Genomic DNA, 20,087 nt, shown 5'->3' with positions numbered 1-20,087 from the left:
ACAAGCTACCTAAGAGAGAGCAGAGGGAGGCAGGATAGGAGATGAGGAGCAGGAGAAAGAGGAGAAGGACAAAGAATATCCCAGAGGCACCCTTGCACAGTTCCATCTCGCACCTCAAACTGGCATGTGTGAAATCACTAAATGAAGGTATTGCAGAAAAGCCAATTTGCACAAAAGAAGCTTTTCAAATGTTTGTGACATGAATTAAAAACCGTTCTGGTAGTATACTGTAAATGAGTTGCTTTGCAATGGGGTCGACCCACTGTCGTTTTGCAGAAGAGAGGCCGGTGACTTATGATTCTTGCCATCAAAGCCATTCAACAGATGTAGGTGTCCAGGGGCTAAACAAAGTACGTGTGTAAAGACCATGCAACTCAAATACCCCTATGGAAAACTTACAAATCAACTACAAGTTGAAGGACGGCTACTGCATTTAGTTGGGAACTTCAATGGCCAGGGCTGGACTGGCCATAGCGGGCACTGGGCAATCCCCCGGTGGGCCGAACGGGTGGGGGCCGGTTTTGGGCCCCTGGGGCTGTTTTTTCAGCATAGCTGCAAAATCGGCCCTGTAGCAAAAACCGCCGAAAACCTGCCCTGGCAAAGAGCTCGGCGGCACCTCCAACCCACCGAGTGGGGAGGGTCGGCGGCCGAGCACTTTGCCAGGGCCGGTTCCCAGTCCGCCCTTTGACCACACCCTATTTGCACATTTTCTAGGCGAATCACAAACTTCACGACCGTAGAAGACTTCATTACACTGTACCTGAAAGGGTCAGATATGTGTATGCATTGAACAGGTGAAAAAAGATACCTACACCCACAGGCACAAAAGATGCACACAATGTACAAGCAACAGTTTGTAAGTCACCGTGAGATGCAAATTACCCATTTAGTGAATGTGAAGTCTCTACAACATTATAATGTGGGCCAACGAAATGCAGTAATAATTTGGCGCTACACAACCAGTGTCTTGTGAGCAACCATGAAAAGGAAGTGGTCCAACAGCCACATCTCCTTTGAGGGGCCTGGATGAAGTCACATATCTCATCACCCCATGCCTGCTACATTGAGCAAACCTTACCCCATCCTATAGCGTGACATGTCATTTACCAAGTAGCCAGTGAAATAAAGGAATAGCAGCTTGTCATCCAATATAGGCCCCAGTACCCTTACCTAAATCTGAGCGCAATATGGTAATACCTGTGGCCGTATTATGTATTGTCATTGTTTGCGCCGGGCGCATACTATGATAATGCGCCTCATTATGGTGAATGCGTTGCCCCCAGGGCAGCCGCGTACTCCGCATTCATATGAAAACAAGGAGCGCAGCCGCTCCGTGTTTTCACAGTGCAGACGGCAACCAGCCTGAACTTTTAAAAGGAATTTAGAGACCCACTTGAAGGCGGGTGCAATCAGTGACTGCACTCGCCTACAATGGGATATCTGGGAGGTCACCAGGACTCCCCTTTCTCCCCTCCAGAGGGCTGCTCTCAGGGGGCGCACTCACAGTGCGCCCCTTAGACGGCGGCGCACTGTGAGTGCACCCCCTAAGAGCTTCTTTGCCTCTGCGCCCACATCTGTAATATGGCACGGGCTCAGAGGCAAAGGAATTCCCTCATTTACAAAGGGCACGCCCCTATGCAAATGAAGGAACGCCCCCAGATGGTAGCATAGGCGCTTTAAGTGCGCCACCGCTCTGTGTTACTGAAGGGGACGCAAAAGCGTCTGCACCCCTTTCTGTAATACCAAAGTGTTCCGGGGCCGCGCAAAGTGGGCGCAAATGCCCATTGCGCCCCTGAGGCACTTACTGTAAAACGGCCCCTGTTCGTCTATTGAGCATCCATTAGCCAGCCTGCTGTACTCCTGTGCACCCAGAACCCTTACGAGAAACAGCTTCGTACAACATGTAAAAAAGTGTTGCACACGTCAGTTGATATACTTTTGCTAAACAAAAGACTGAGTACTTAGATGAGTGTCCATGGCCGGCTCAAGTACTGTTGGCGCTGCCCCCCGGCCTCTTTCTTAACAGATTTACTCACTACCATCCTCCAACAGTGCCCCTCATCTCTCCCTATCCCCGTTCTGAAATTAATTCCATTGTTTTATAGTGCTACTTGTACCAGTGTAGGCAGGGCCGGACTGGCCATTGCGGGCACCGGGCAATCCCCCGGTGCGCGCACGGGTGGGTGCCGGTTTTGTTACAGGGCCGTTTTTACAGCATAGCTGCAAAATCGGCCCTGTAACAAAATTGGCCGAAAGCCGGCCCTGACAAAGAGCTCGGCGGCACCTCCAACCCCCCCTAGGGGGAGGGGGGGCCGGCCGAGCACTTTGCCAGGGCCGGTTTTGGTTCCCAGTCCGGCTCTGAGTGTAGGCTGTCAGAGGACTTTACGTTACACATACACTATGCATTGACAATGAATCATGCGTGTGTAAACCAATCTATAGAAAGTGTTACATAACAAAATGACAATTATAAGGTGTAGGAGTCACACAGCATCCATACTAATAGGCAGTATATTTTAGGAGTGCTTGGTCTGGAGAATCACAAATTCAGGATTTATAACGTGTCACAATGGTTGCTGTTGGCTTTAATAATAAGAATGTGTTTCTAACCAAACCATCCCCTTTAAGCAATATCAGGATAATGAAAGAATGGGAAACACACACAACATTCTAACCTATACCATGCAATTAGCATGAAGCTCTTTGATGACAGGTCATAGGTCACGGTGCCATATTGGTATTGTAATTTTTGAATTATAAATAAGTGTGGTAGGCACATCCTCAGGTTGTACTGATCTGTGCAAACTTTCTCTAATTGTGTTCAGTTTTGATGACATTGTGTGCTTTGTGACTGGTGAAGTAAGAGAGGCATACAATGGCATTGATGATGTGTGGAGTTAGGCTGAAGCACAAGGCCTACTTGTCATCTACCTGTTTTAATTGACGGTGCAGGGAATCTTCACAGAAAAAAATATATTCGGGAAGGTATTTTTTGCAATAGACTATGTGTGTATTATGTCTTTGTCTGATTTGCCTTTTCAATTTCAAAGTGGTTCAGCGTGTCCTGTCTCTATTCTGTACCAATTAAAACAATTTATTGCACGGGTCCCTACATATCTACAGGAAAACGTAAGCAATTGTAACAGAAAAATTGAGCGCTGGACAAGTCATATTTCCTGTAGAAAGTTTGCCTATCTCAGTTGTTGCAAAATGCCAAAAATAATTGAGCAGGACAATGAGAATAAGTGACATTGACCAATTCATGAATACAAATGTATCTTTTGTATAGAAAATGAAACCAGGCAAAGTTAATGCAAGGAGGAAGCAGCATAACTAGGATTTTCGAGCATGAACAGTAGTTGCCTGTGAAGGGAGTTCCGCGTGGCGGTGGGGTGAGGTGGGGGAGGGGCAGGGTGGGGGGTAGTAAACTACGAAATACGGGCAAACAGAGCTAAGTACATAAATAAATAAAAATAATTTCGCCCTATTCCGTAGTTTAATACCCCCACCCTGCCGCTTCCCCGCTGCACCTCACCGCCCCACAGAACTCCCTCCACGTGCCGCTACTGATGTACTATACTGCTTGCAAACTTCACCTGATGGATACCATTCTCTAAGTGTTTAATACTTATTGAACTACCATTCCTTGATGATTTTGGTTGACTACGAGGACCAGCACTGGATGCTAGCCATTAATTACAAAGAACTAACCCCCAGATTCATCAAGAACACATTTTGCTAATCCTTAATAGCGAAAAATACCGAATCGCTATTAAGGAATAGCAAAATGCTATGCATCAAGAAATCACTAAAAAAATTGCGATTTCTAATAATTCCTTAATTGCGACTCTCAAATTGCGAGTCACAATTAAGGAATATCTCTCCATTCATTCCTATGAGCCTAGAGGCCCATAGGAATGAATGGGAAGACAATCTCAATTTTCTAATCGCAATTGGCGATTCGCAAATTGAGATTGCGATTTCAAGGGTGCAGGGGTGTCAAAAGGACACCCTTTTGCACCCCTGAAATGATGTGTGCACATATGTTGCGCACACACATGCCCTTGGGGCATGTGTGTGCGCAACATGAAACTTTGAAAAATGCACTTTAGTGCATTTTTCAAAGTTTTTGAAAATTACCATAAAGTTGTACTTCATGGTAATTTGCGTGCCCTAATAGCGAATTCGCTATTTTTTTCACTTTCATGCATTGCATTTAAGGAATCTCAATTTGAGATTCCTTGAATGCAAAGAATCGCAATTTAGTGAATTCTTAATTAGCGATTTTTGCATTTGGGATGATGCATCCCAAATGCAAAAAAACCGCTAGCAAAGGGCCAGATTCTCAGAATCTGGCCCTTTGCGAGCTAATTTTTGTTTGATGAATCTGACTGAAAGATTCTACACATTTTAGCCCTGATTAAGTCAATGGTAGGAAACTCACTTTGACGAAACATGTGTTGGCTGCTAGCATATTTGGGCGTGTATCCTTATAAATGTGCTGCCCTGTGTCTACATGAATGAGTAGGATATCTCCATCAAGCCCCCTGTCCATCTGTCAATGCTTTACTGAATATGCTGTCTTTCATAGTATGAGTGAGCGTATGTCTGTTATCTGTGTGCTTCTGTGTGCCTCTTTGTGTTGTCGGTGCTCATGTATTCCAATGTGAATGAACATATTGTTGGCATGGTTGCTCTAATGCTGCTGTGTGTATTGGCGGTAGCCAGTTTGAAAGGATGCCTGTATGTCTGCTGGCATCCAACAAAAATGATTTCTACAAGGAACTGCATGCAGTGAATATGCATGTACACTCCACACTTTTCTCCACCTCAAATATAATTTTCTCTGAAGGTGGGGTAAAGATAAAGGAGTCTATTCACAAACTGCATTTTGCAGTATGTTTAGATATATTACAATAGTACTACTAAAGGACTACAAAATGATATCCACAAGCCTATGAATAAATATCTCCGCCTCCACCTGTCCTAACTTTTCTATGGGGAGATCCTCACACATGTAAGTTACTACTTAGTAGTACACGTGGAAGGAACAAGGGGATGTATGGAAAAAAGGCATACTTACTACTAAAGGGGAGGGGTTTTGGGAGGAATAAGGAGGGATTTAGGGAGGGGGAAGGGGAGGGACATGCACCTACACATAGAAGAGTAAGCCCATTGCAATTCGGTATCTCCACTTCTAAAGTTACAACAACCTAAAAAGGGACCCACAACACTAATCAATTAGGCCAGAACAGGGCTGAAGTGAGTCCAGCAGCACACATTGCCAACCACTTGTACTGCAAAACTCTCCCACAGAAAACAATGGTGGTGGGAACTTAAAATAAAAGCCCATGGGTAATAATGTTAAATGAAATACAATTATTTAAAATAGTTCAAAGTATACATAAATATATTTTTATGTTTAAAACAATAAAGCATTTATTATTTAATTAAACAATATTTTAACAAATTTTGGGATTTATAAATTAAAGAAACATTAACTTTCATTAAAATAGAATTACATTACTTCTAATTATTCTACATACAACTTTCAATAATTATTATTAATAAAAACGTGTTTTCTTTTTAGAGGGAATTTATTTTGCAAGTTAAACAAAGGAAAAAGCATATTTATTTAACAAATTTAAATGAATTAAAGATTTAATTCAAAATTAGGTTAATTGTGTTGTAGTACATTTGTAAGTTTGTTCTACAAGTAAAATTGATATATAAGATTATTATCATTATATATTTTTTTCAATTTAAATGAACTTTATTTTGCTTTTTATTATATTTTACCATACGGAGACTCCACTGTCAGGGGTTTAGTTATAAGGAAAATGAAAAAAACTTAATTGAACTTCAAGATAAATTAATAAAAAAAGTTTTATGTTAAATAATGTAAATCATTTATATATTTATTTTGAAGGTAGAACAAATAAAAAATGCTACAGCATTACTAATTATGTGTGTGTGTGTATATATATATATATATATATATATATATATATATATATATATATATAACCATCCATTTTCCAGGAACAGAAAAATGCGGAACCAAATGTTAGTGCATGGTTTTTATTGAATGCCATGCACCACTGCCATAACGTGTTTCAGCCTACAGGAGGCCTTGATCACATATTCATATATATATATTGTCCACCAAAATGTCCTGCATAGGAATGCGCTCTTTGCACAGCTGGTGGGCGTGTCGAGGTAGGACACACCTCGTAATGAATCCTTCACCAAAACGCCAGAAATTACACACGCACTGTCACAGACCTCAGTTTTCACGATTTATTTTGATCGTAGCAGTGCCATTATCCCCCTTCACCAACGCGTTTCACCCATCAGGGCTTGATCACGGTGATCATAACTGTAACCTGAAATCTTTGAAAGTGGGTATGTCAGTGGTTGTATATCTCCAGGCCTAGGGGGTCAGGATATTCCTACCTTGCTCCCTTCTTTTTTTAAAACTTTTTTGGGGGGACTCGGCTGAGTCTGGGTCCCAAAATGCCTGTCAACACTTCCTGGTTGTAGTGTTAGCAGCCAATTAGATATCAGCATGAGATCTGTTGGATCCACGGAGGATCTGTGTCCCTAGATGTACCAATTATTTTTTTATTTAATAATTTGGAAACTACTGAATGGACTTATACCAAATCAGACAAAGGGTTCTTTCAGGACCAAGAGCTACCTCTTTTGTGTAATTCTGTCCAGCAGTTCTGGCAGTTGTCATGTTCAAAATCCCTATGGGAAATTGCATGGGAAACACACATTTTTTGACCACCTCCCCCCCTTTATTCTTGGTCCTGCTGGATGGATCACTCCTAAACTTTACATGCAGAACTAGACAAAATAGGCCTCTTTTTTGTAAAATTGTGTGAAGGTTCAGCAAATGGTGCCAAAGTTATAAGCAAATCAAAAAACTCTTTTTATATGGAATTCAGGTCCTAACTATAACTACTGACTAGGCAAATTCCAGTAGTTAATGCATCTGTGCATGTGTGTGTGTGTGTGTGTGTGTGTGTGTGTGTATATATATATATATATATATATATATATATATATATATATATATATATATATATATATATATATATATATATTTAAATAAAAAGTAATTTTTTGAAGTTTACAGTAAACAATAAATTCCCAACTTAAGTAAAAAATAAAATAATGTATTATGCAATAATAAATATTAAAGCTACCTAGAGAATTCATTAAAATTGGGCTGGTGATCATGACACAGCATTGTGAATCACTAAAAAATAATTACTTTCTATTTTTATTCATTTAAATAACATATAATGACAATTGGGGTCTGTTTGTATGCCTCTATAAAAATCTGTAAAAACAGAAAAAGGGAAATTGAGAGTCTTAATTACAACCGGATGTTTCAAGGCACGTACAAGACTTGCTTCTGATTTCTTGCCTTGAAGAAAATGTATTTCATTACATATTGTGTAGGAATTTAATCAAGTAGAGAGTATTACCGTAACATTGTTTATTCAGTGTGTCCTTGAGTTCCCGTTTAAATAATAAAGACTAGTGATTCTCACTATGTTTGTTGTGTGACCATAGACTGGAGGTTTTTGAGGAAAGTTTAAGGTCCCTTTAAAAGAAGGGATTTATCGGATGTGAATCTGCAAGGGTTTGTGAACTTACGATTCCTGATAAGTCTTCTTTTAATTCAGTTGATGTATCAGAGATCTTTACCATTGTTGTACATCATCAGTGTTTTCAATGCTATTCAGGTGCCAGATTGCCAGTTTCTTTCATTCGCAACTTTCCCTGCTTTCGGACATTGACTTACTGGGCCATCTCATGTTGGGAGAGAGCCATCCGACACTGGGGCTTCGCCGCACTCGGAGGTCGTCATCCGATGTGCGCGTTGCTAGGCATGGAACAGAGCTCTCAAGCGGACTGCGTGCTTTTTGCAATAGAAGCCGAATGCAGAAGATGCAAGAGCGACAGCAGTAGAGTGAGAAGAAAGAAAGCAATAGTTAACAAGCAAAGGATGAAAGCAAGCAAACATAACATATAAACTCAAGATAGATCTAAAAAGCATTGCCAAAGATTATTGATTTGTTTTGTTTCAGTGTCACACTACACCTTTTTTAAAAGTTCTTTATGTGTTCTTTGTGTCTGGTGTGTATTCCTACCAACACGAAAAGAAATGCCTCCTGAGTTCTTAGACTGGATAGCAACTCATAGAGCCCAACTCAAATGGATCGATCTAAGAACCCTCCTATTGACTTAAGATGCAGGCATGGACGGAGGTATTTTAGGCGAGCAGGCCAGGTGATGTCCTTGGAATCTGTGTGGCAATAGACATGCCTCTCCTCCGTGTACCAATGGAGCACTATTAAGTGCCTTAATAGATACCCATTTACGGTCACCAAGTAGTTGATTTAGGTGTGCTTGACATATGTATGGTAAATTCAACATTGACGTCAGCGTTATGGAATAGGTATGGATGGTAGTAGTATGATCGGTCCTGATGAAAGCCACCAGCATTTGGGAAGAAAAGTGGCAGAAACATGCTGACCCTAACAGAAAGTAGGGGTAACTAGAGCCCTGTGATTTCCTAACTTCATCTGTGTTTATTCATACCGGCTGGCACCCAGATTAAAATGTTAGGGCTACCAGGCAGGTATTTTCAATGAGAAACCCTACCTCCACTCACAACCCAATTCCTTGACCAACAAAGTGCCCCTGTGCATCTCCCAGGTTGTAGTATGTCCCGTTTCGTAATGGAATGGAATGGAAAGGAACTCTATGATGAAGCATGCCACCAAGGGGTAACCCTGGTGGCTGATAGTTCTTTGAAACTAAAGGATTTTGTTTCCCTTAGGTCCACGAGAGGGTTCTTAAATTGATTACATTGAATTGAGCTCTACAGTTTGTGTAAATTCTGTGTCAGAGGAGGGTAAACCCATGCTCTACAGCACATCTTAACTCCCCTTAATTTGTTCATGGATAGCAACTCAAACAGCAATCAAATCTGATTTTCTAGCAGGTTAATAGTACATAACATATATTACAAAGCATAAACCTGGTCATACAATAAAAACAAATATGGCCATCCAGATGTTTTTTACACTCACCCTGCATGCATCCTTTGATAAAGCTATCCTCGACTTCCTGCTTACATAGGTTGACATTACAACTCTACACAGACTTTACAGAGAGACCTCCTTGCAAGTTTGTAATCTAAACTAATTATTGGAATAAACCCTGCTTATTTTAAGAGCTCAGGCTGTAATTTTGTGGATCACAGATGTTGTTGCGGCTCAGCTCATTTACTGAAAGTTGCACTTGTTGAGTTTTGCAATGTCTGTGTCAATGACAAAATTGGCTGTGTAAAAATCTACCAGTCACCAGTATTCTTATTTGGTTGGTGTCACAACAACTCTCTATCCATTGAGAGGGGAACGCTGCAAACTGACCTCCTCACTCCTCAATCTGCAGGCAGTATAGTTTTAGCATAAGCATTTACATACTTGGCCACCAGACTACCTTAGACTGTGTGTATGAGCTCTGTGGAGAATTGGCATAGACTGGTATGTAGAACAAGTCAATGACTGCCCTCCCTGCTGAAACTGACAACCAGGCCTATTTAGTCCCAACTCAGAAGGAACTGTATAGACTCCCACCAGATACTTACAGCAGTAGAGCCCACACTATCAATCAATCAATCAATAGATTTGTAGAGCACTTCTTGTCACCCGTGAGGGTATCAAGTGCTGGCAGGTTCCAGTTGATTAGCCAAAATGCCAGACCTTCAGGGATTTTCGGCACTCTGGAAGAGATGTGGAGGTCCATAAATGAAAGGGTAACTTGTTCCAAGTCTTCGCTGCTAGATAGGAGAAGGACAGACCTCTGCATCTGCTTTGTCGGATGAGAGGGTGAGAGTTAGAGAAAGGGATGCAGTGCAGAGGTGTCTGATGGGCTGATTGAAGTTCAGGCAATGGTTCAAATAGGCCAATCCGCAGTTGTGTATGGCCTTGTATGCATGGTTCAGGAGCTTAAACTGGCATTTTTTCCGTAAAAGGAGTCAGTGGAGTTCCCTGAGGTAGGAGGTGATGTGGGTTCACCAGGGACATCCAGGAGGAGCCTGGCTGCAGTGTTCTGCATGGTCTGCAATCGTTAGAGGTGAGTTGTGATCTCTGTATGGAGAGTGTTGTCGTAGCCCAGTTGAGTGGAGATGGGGGCCTGGGTGATGGTGTGTTTTGAGATTTGGGGTAGCCATTTGAATATCTTACGGAGCATGCAGGGGATGAAGACGAAGATGGAGGAGCCAAAGTTGACCTGAGTCGTCATGGCTAGCTTGTTGTCCAGAATGATCCCTAGGTTCCTAGCATGGTCAGTGAGGGTAGGAGTAGGTCTGAGTTCTGAGGGCCAGCAGGATGTGTCCAATTGGGAGCTTTTTTGTTTATGAAAGTCAGTACCTCTGTATTGTCCGTGTTGAGCTTCAGGACATTGTACTTCATCCAGCTGGTGACGTCTGTCATTCATTGTGGAAGATGGTCTTGGTGTTGGCGGTGTATTCGGGGACAGAGAGGATGAGCTGTGTGTTGTCAGTGTAGTATATGATGTTGAGTCAATGGGTTTTGGGGATGCTGGCCAGAGGCGTCATATACGTGTAGAAGAGGGTGGGGCTGACCGAGAATCCTTGGAGTACTCCACAAATGATTTATTCAGGTTTGGAGGTGAAGGGGGGGAGGCAGACTTTTTGCATTTTTCCAGGTGAGGAAAGTGCAGATCCATCCGAAAGCGAATATTTGGATGGCTATGCTGTGCAGTCTTGGGATGGGTATGTGGTGGGAGACTATCACTGTAAAAACAATCCACAATATAATGGCCATATGTTTCCACTAGGGCTTCCAGCAGCCAGAAACTATCCTCCTGTTGCTTTTATTTTGCAGCATAATGTCTCTCATTGATTTTCCTCCTTGGCTCACTCCCATCAAAGAAACAATAAAACAAAACAATGAGCACCTACTAAGAACAATGTTATTAGACTTAAAAAAAATATATATATATACATTATAAAATTCACACCTTGCCAAAAAACTGTACAACCCATTGGTTTGGCACTACAGATCTTGCCATTAACATGAAATAGCATGATATAAAAAATATACTCAACGGAAACATAACCTACCTTAACATATCAAAACAGCATAACGTAAAATAATAATTCATCCTAACATACCACAATACAAACAACAGAGCACATGAAATTTAAACAGAAAGCAAAGATGTAGGTTGGAGGGGAGTAGTGCAGTGAGTACCACAATATAAAACATACAAAATTAGATGGCACACTAGGCTCAAGATGAGAAGTTGACTGGAGGCAATGCATATTTATCCTTTTCTCTTACTTTTATTAACCTTCCAGTCTTTCTACTATTTACCCATTGGAGCACTCTACATGTGATAATGCTGCATGAGGTACTGTCTTGAACATTCCGTTTGAAAGCGATCTAAGACACTATACTGAATAAAGCAAGGTGTGATCCTACCATTTCTCGTGAGTAAGAATTTAGGACATGGATTAAAGTTGTGTGGAAATATTAAAAGCTCTAGTTTGCGTGTGTGTGTGGAGCGGGTAAATCCTGCAGCAGCATTTTCTCTAACAAAGGGATAGTATGGCTCAGATCATTTCGCCAAATGATTATCCGCCTGCAGAAAATCCACATCCTCCTCCCATATGTGTTCATATTGTCTGCAACCACCCAAATGTAAATCACCCCACTGGCCCAGTTTAGAGAAGGTGGTAATGTACAGTTCTTCAGAAAGCAGAGGTGACCTAATTCATGCGCTAAGTGACATTTCTACTCTAGGATTCTCTACTGAAGGAAGGACTGGTGCCATGATGGAGAGAGGAAATGCTAATTCCTGGTAATATATAATCCCAGGAAATCAGTGTAATATAATTTCCTCTATACATGTAATTTTCTCCAGAGAATTGTCTGATGGAAGCATTACACTCCAATACAGATTTCCAATGTGTCTTTATAGGTTCAAAACTGACCTATTTGCAAATGTGGGCCACTTTTTACTTACCTGATCTTGAGTAATCACAAAACTGGTTGCCCCTAGTGACACTCGTCATACAATGATAATGTGCAGATGAGTCAAGACAATTCTGGTGGGGTACCATTGCAGCCACGGTCAGACACCACTTAACATTGATTTCTATGGTGCATCTCTTTATAAAACAGTATGTCATGCCACATGGGATTATAAAATATTGTAGAATGCAAACATTCACCATTGCAGGATGGATTCTATTCTATACTATTCTCCTAGATTTATAGAGTGCATGTCAACCCAGAAGGGCTTCCCAGCACTAACTAGCCAAAGGTCAACTATGATGCCGAACCTACTCAAACGGTCTAGTCTTTAGTATTTTCCAAAATTTTTGTTCTGATTCTATTAGTCTAATTTGTAGCGGGAGAGAGTTGCAAAGTCTTGGTGCAATGTGAACAAAAAAGCGGCCACCGGCTGTGGCTCTCTTGACTCTGGGGACAGTGGGTAGCAGCTGGTTAGTGCATTAGGATCTCACTGGATTGTAAGGGGTAATAAGGTCCTGGATCAATTTAGAACCTTTATTTCAGATTGCTTTATGTACAAGGCATAGAGTCTTCAAATTAACTATTTTGTCCACTGGGAGCCAGTGCAGGGCCGCCAGTGCTGTCCTAGCTGATTGGCGTTTGGGTATTTTTAGGAGAATGCGTGCTGAAGCATTTTGTATGGATGACTTAGGGCTTCCAAGGTATAAGGAGTGAGGTAGTCAAGTCGAGCAAGTACCAGGGCTTGTACAACCACACTATGTGTTGGGTCTGGTATAGGCCCGGGCGGTAAATTCCGATCCGCTCGTGGAATTTGCGGAATTTTGGCTATTCTGCGCTCCGCCAGGAGAGCGCGGAATTTCCAAACATTCCGCGATCCGCGGCGTAGCAGAATTTTTTCCTTGTTCCCTGCATTCGCCGACGAGTTTTCCTATCTGTTCGCATGCGGCACGAGTTTTTGGCAGCAGGCCACGCGATCCCACGAGAGTGTGCGATCGCGAACACGTTATTCGGACGCGCCATCGGGCATCCGCGGTCGTGAACAGGAAACACGCATCGCGAGCGGGTGGGACAAGTGAAACAAGATGGCCGCACAAATTGGCGCCCACATGAGCAAGTTCGCAAGATATTTTCCCCCGAGCATGCAAACAGCGTCCATGAACAGGAAAACACTTCTCAAACGGGCGGAACAAGCAATTCCGTGTGCTCGTGGAATTCCTCGCAGCTTGTGGAGATTTCTTACCGTTTCGCAGAACTTTGTGTAACGGGACTACACAAATTCCGCCATCTCAGGAGTCTTCTTGAAGATGATCCAGAATGAGATAAATATTAGGAATTGAGAAAGCAGACTTTGTGTGCATTGAGCTGGATCTGAAATAACTAGGATCTTTATGAAGAATTGAAAAAAGAAGGTAACAGCTGAGGCAATATGTTTCTTTGTTCCATAATTTCTTATTTAGCAGAGCAATTGGCCCATAATCAATGTCCCTAAATTAACACAACAATTACCAAAATGTTATGAAGCTCTCCGGACATTGGCTTATGCTTTAGGGAGATTATCCTTCTTTTCAGGACAAAGACCTGCCACTTGTGTTGCAATGTGCATTATGCTGTAAAGCCTTTCAATAAAATCCGCTACATAACAGATTTCCAGTTGTTTTTATCGTTGCACTATTCATTGGACTTGTTCTAACGAATGGTAGTATTCATTTTGTTTGTTTTTTGCCATGCCTGCAAAAGATAGAACTTGCCATGCAGATGAAAGTTACATTACTATTATTTTTCAGCCGTCTAAAAACAAAAGCAGGGTGCTACGCCAGAGAACAAGAGAAAAAATAAATGTGTATTGGTGTATCCAATATCTAGTGCTCACTCATAGACCTCAATTTATATTTCCAAGTCTTAGTTGAATGCCTATTCAGAAGGTAAGTGTCAATATCCATGCTTTAACAACCACAAACGGAGGACAGAAAGGCAATTAGAGCTTTAGTTTAACCCACAATGTGTTTTCCTCTGTGTGATCCCTTGTTGACTGACTCTCCTGCCTTACTCTGGTCCCCTTGCTTTTAATTGTCCTGCTGAATTGACTTTTCTACCTCAGCATCTGACAGTCTTAATCAGTTGACATGCATTGCTTCTCTTCCTGGTCCCTATGTCTAATGCCTTTCCTGCTCCTCCTTTATCATTCTGATCCACCTCTCTGGTTGAATCAATCTCTCAAGCTGTCTCCCATCTTATCCACTCACACCCTCTCTCTTGGATCCAGGTGCCTCTGGAGAAGTCTAATAAGGACGTATAATAATAAAAGTTACTATACATATTATCAATCCTTGGTTTAAAAGTGAAGGCCTGAATGTTGTAATCCATGTGCTAATTACAAAACTGTATTGATCATTAAGTTTAGAGAAATTGGATTTCATCCATTACAATATGGAACATGCAAACTAGGGCAAATTGGAAGGTTGAGGTAATCACTCAAAACCTTAATATTGAGTGGTGTTAACGTTGTAGTATATTTTCCTGACCACCAATATGCTTGGGATCTTTAGTCTTCATTACCCCATGGCCTTGCATTAACCCTTACCTTGGCAACACCATAGTCTCAGTGGAATACTGCCTTCCACCACCTCTCAGTTAAAGAAGCCCTTTTACTTGCGAACAAAATAGTATCTTCTCACTGCTCCTACCACCTTCCTTTTTAATGTTTTATTTTAATCTAAAAATGTTATGCTAAACTCTAGGATTGCACTGTACATTTCTAGAGCAAACAAACCTCAGTATCTGGGGATCTATTCAGGAAAAATTCTGCATCAATAGCATGAAAGAGATGCATTTTGGATGACATTACGGGATGTTAAACAAGCACTGTAGACATCCCTTCTTCATTGATGGACTATTTGTCTCAAGTAAACCCTGACCCCCAGACACACTACATCTAGTGTATAATCCTCCGCTGAAGAAACAGCTACACTTCAGTGTTTGGTGGAAGTCTGATTGTTTTTAAGCATTATTGCAAAATCTGGCCTTGTCCTTCTTCAGTACCCCCTTAACGATGCTTCATGGAGGATACTCATTTGTTTTACTGTTCATCTCTAGGACTGAATTTCTCTCTTCATAGCACAAACCCTGTAGTGAGTGTTCACATGGATCCTATCTTCAAGTCTTGGAAGATGAAATGTATATTATTGTTCCTACTGTTCCATGTCTCCCAATCTAACCCCATCCCCAACACTAGTATTTTTCTCTTTGCTTGCACCATGTCCTGATTCCAGTTTGAGGCATGATGAGCACTGTAGATCCAAAATGGGAATTGGTTGTTTCCACAAGTTTCATACTGATAAAATGTGTTCCTACTGAATTTCTATCTTAGCCTTCGATAATACTTCAAAGCCAGATACCTATTGCTTTTTTATTTACCTTTGCATGCTTATATTATAACCTTACAGCCCACCATAGCGGGCTCTACTCGACGAAATTAAAGGCCCGCTCCAGCACTAAAGGCCCGAGCCACAGGTGAGTGCCTTTAACAAGGGAGCGGGTCTTTAAAGGCCAGTAGAGCCCACTACAGAGGGCTCTAAGGCTATTAGAATATTCCTCCCCTAGAAGGCAGAATGTTCTAATTTGTAAAACAAAGGCCTTACTGAGCCTCAGGGGGTTAAAATCCCCTCGGGCTCCATGAGACCTTTGTTAAACATTGGAATGTTGATGCTCCGGACTTCTACTGGCCATTAGAAGTCCGTAGAACTTCATTGTTTTCAATGGAGCGCTCAACATTTCAATGTTCTAATAAGCTATGAACACTATCCATCAACATCATTTAGCCTTACCCTGATTTCGAATAAGGGGTACAAACATGTTCTCATTTAAAGTATTCCTGTTTTCTCACAGAACTGTTTATATATTGTATCACCTGCCTTTTAATCCCACTGATTCCTAACTTCAAATACTTATGAAGGTAACTGAATTCTATGATGTTGTTTTAAGGTCACAAAAGTTTACTGACCCTGGTAATAAGGGTTGTTTATAAACAAGTGGCTCAATATGGTAAAGAGGGATATAGCTATGAGATGGGGCAGCCCGACACCGGCAACTTTATAACTGACTTGCTACATGGGAGGGTGGGTGGCGGCTAAGAGAATTGTTTATGAAATAAGGGGATGTGCAAAAAAAAAATGAAGAAGTTTGGGATTATAGATGAAAAAGCGTGGATGGGGACAAAGACAGACAATACATATGATAAAATATTAATGCAGGTTTTCGAATTAAACTGTTGTCACTATGGTAAATCAGACCTGATTGTTGAAGATATTGCACCAAGTTCACTGCACTAGCAGGAATGCCTGAAAAGGTGGTGGCTGACTGCACTGGTATTGTACTGGAGTAAGGCCCCCAACACCAGTTTGAGGAGAACAACATAGAATACGTACAGTAACACAACCCCCTTGAACCACATCCATACTCAGGACGGCTCCCGGCCGTCATGAGTCACGGTAGTTGTGTGCTCATGACGGCCGGGAGCAGTCCAAACGTTGCCACTCTGCCCACGTCTGATTAATTCCCCGCCTGTGCGGGAGAATTAATCAGTGGGCGGAGTTCGGGCGGCTCCCGGCCGTCATGAGCACACGCCCACCATGATTTATGACGGCCGGGAGCCGTCCTGGGTACCCGAGCGCCATGCCCAGCCCCGCCCCCCTCGCACCACGGCGGAATTTGCCGCGTGGCAAAGGGGTTAATTTGTGCAAAACAGAGACAGAGGCCAGACAATGTAAGACACATGAGAAAGTAAACACTCAATCAAATGTTTTTTTTAAAAAAGGTTAGGTAAAAACATGGATTGTAAGTTCCAATGTTGTAACGAAAGAAAAATGCTAGCAATTGAGAGAAATCACTCAAAGTGATCACATCGTGTGAAAATGTACATGGAAACCATGAATACTATATTTAAACATACATAGAAAGACGAATTCATTGGGAATGGTCTTGGCAAAATAAATTATAAGGAAGCAGAAACAGGAAAGTGCATTTTAGCTCAAGTTTTGGCATGTCAGGGCATGTTCCTCAAACATGGTGATCCATTGCAGGATTGAAGAGCTGACTGAGTGGAGGCATTTATATAGCTCCCACCACCCTAAGAGGGTCTTTTGGCATTAATCTCAATTCTATATAGCCAGACAAGAGGCTACCAGTAAGGTAGCCGGGGCCTGACAATTCTGGTCTTTACTCCATTACCATGACTTTGCTTTAGTCTCAATCTACGGTGAACGCAAATCTTCTCCCTTCAATGCAATGTCAATATTGTCTTGCTCCATCAAATTGTTTAAGTGTCCAACCCTTTTCTCACGCTGATGTAGTGGTGGGTGGAAAGTCCAATATTAAATCAACAGTGCTTCAACCAGTACGGTGGAGGAGCATTATCATACTGAATGTTTGGAAATGAGTGTAAGAAATGTAGAACAGCTAAAATGTTCATACCAAGAAGGAGAATAATTCATAATTAATAATGAATCAGTAATGAAAAAATAAATACCCCAGACAGCAACTCCTCCCAAACCTCACCTGAATGGGCCACAATTTAATGTTGCACCGTTACATGACTCTAGCTTGCCTTTTTTACACTAGCCTGTCCCTCTGACAGCCTGTGTGCAATCTGCAGACCAGCAGGCTCTCTACTCAACTATTTTAGGGGTTAATCTAGTTGTGTTGCAATTCAATTTGTATTTATTTGAAATATGAGTAGCAGATGGTGGCAATGGCCGCAGAAACAGCACCCTTCACTAATTACAGCAGATCAAATAAAAATAATTCTTATTATGCCCTCAATCATTCTGTGGCTCACGATAGGCGCATGTCTTTGGGCCACAGAGACCTATCAGATGCTGCTTCCTATGTAAGCAAAAGAGCTGCTGAAAAGAGTGGCTGAAAAGAACTGCTGAAAAGAGCTAAAGAAATAGGACACATCATCACTAGTTAATAAAAAATAATAGGTCTCTATCCTAAGCTGCTCTTCCTGTTTACTCATGGCAAAGGCATTTCTTATCGGTCCCCTATCGAGGTAGTGCACGCGAGGGTGCTAAAATGCAGGTACGCGGGTCCCACTACAGACCCTTTGCAATAGTGCATACAGACAGAGCAAATCAACAGGCCCCATATTTGTGGCTTGTGCAACAATGAGAGATCCAACCTCTATTCACACAAGGCCAAACCATGTACCAGGCAGATTTGATGCTTTTTCAGCATAAAAGGAACTTGAAGACCTACATTTCTTCTGCTTTTTAACTATGACTGAAGCAACTGTCTTTGAGGCAAAATCTGTTAGATAAGTCTTATTATAAAAAAAGAGGCTATTTCTGCACTAAGATGTAATGATTAAATCTTCATCAATTATTTTATGCACAAAAAAATGACTTGAGCTTAGCTTCCATGTCGTTGCAAAATAGATTTGCAGTTTGTTATTCATCTGTGCACAGTTTCTGAAATATGGCCCTACGACTCCTCCCATGAAAAAGTAATTACAAGCAAGTCCATCCCCTTCATTTAGAGGAAAAGTCCCTGAGCGTAGTAGCAGGAACAGTGACTTCAATGTCCTGAATTATCTGTGGTATCATGAATGCGACAAGACTGTCGGTTGCTTTGTAGTTTTGAAGCTCTTTAGTTTCGACACCACTTTTCTTCTTGTGTATCTTTTCTACTATGAATGTGAAGGAGTATGTAGCCATTACGTATACTTCAACGAATTGCTATAATGGTGTGTACATTCTCCACCGCTCTTTCATTTATCATATATGCAAATCTTTCATGTGACCTTCCCATCACATTCCGATCCCTATCAAATTGACAACGCCTATTTCATTGGCCATTGGTCCATACTATGTCACTCCACTGTCCCAGCCTCAGTCCGTGCAGGTAACCGCAGTGGGGCCGTGTAAGGGGGATTTCAAGGGACGATGCAGAGGGAAAATTAAATAAATAATAAATTTTCCCTCAGCATCGTCCCCTCGAAATCCCCCCTTACACTGCTCCACCGCTGTTACCCACCGCGGCTGCACTGTCCTACGAATGCACGCATGTTGAGCAGAAGATCAACTCCATCCTTGGGATTTCACTCTTTTGAAAACCGGCTCCCACCAATAATAGGAAAGGCTCACATGGAGAGGAGGGACTAACCACAATCAGCCTCATCAGCACAGAACATGTGTGAGTCAATCAATTTGTGAAACAGCTCAGTGGTGTCACACATTCCTTACACTCACGGATAAACCATACAAGGACCTGTAGGAAACCTTCCATTACAATGACATTTACTGCGGATCATGATAGATGCCTGTTTTATGGGAAATTTCACATAATTCTACTTGTGAATTTGCCTCAAACAGTTACTTACACAGAGGGAATGCAAGATTTTGGAAGGCAAAATGGACAACAAAAGCATTAATGTCATATTCTTGACCGAGGGGGGAGGTTATCTAGTGTGATATGTTTCACTGATTGGCCCCACAGGTTGCAGTCTCTGGTGCAGCTTTCATTTGCAGTGCTTGCTCTACAGTGCATTTCAAATACTACTAACATCCTGTACCCATACAAGAAGATGTTACAAAAATAAGAGCAACTCTCTCCTGTCAATCATGGACAATCATTAACCTCGGCACAGCTGTTCTCAGAAGCTGAATGACACAACAAGCCACACACCTTCTCCTGGGACATGCCAATCTCTTCCTGGGAATGCCTGCTTTCTGAAACTGCTTTCACAGTGCTACCATAAAGAGCCTCCTAACAAATGATGTGTGGAGCTGCTCGGTGCAAAGGCCATGGGCGAGTCTCACATGAACACTTGAGGACAGCAAGCGATTGAGTAACACCAGTTAACAACTCCTCACGCCACAAATAAGTGCTACCCACAAATAAAGAACACTAAAAAAGAAATTCAAATAAAATGGTATATGTCAACATTCAGGGACTATAATGTCAGGCTCAATAACAATAATATAGATTTTGCTTGTCTTT

The 20,087-nt window shown here is 41.8% G+C and overlaps 1 protein-coding gene across 8 annotated transcripts in view; it reads right to left on the bottom strand.

The window, feature by feature from the left end:
* Positions 1–20,087, bottom strand: part of SLC4A4 (solute carrier family 4 member 4) — an 893,491-nt gene that overhangs the window by 185,847 nt on the left and 687,557 nt on the right. The gene's annotated exons all lie outside the window — the stretch shown is intronic.

This window comes from Lissotriton helveticus, chromosome 2_1, assembly GCF_964261635.1.
Source record: "Lissotriton helveticus chromosome 2_1, aLisHel1.1, whole genome shotgun sequence".
NCBI lineage: Eukaryota > Metazoa > Chordata > Amphibia > Caudata > Salamandridae > Lissotriton > Lissotriton helveticus.
This window is presented reverse-complemented; position numbering and strand designations above follow the sequence as displayed.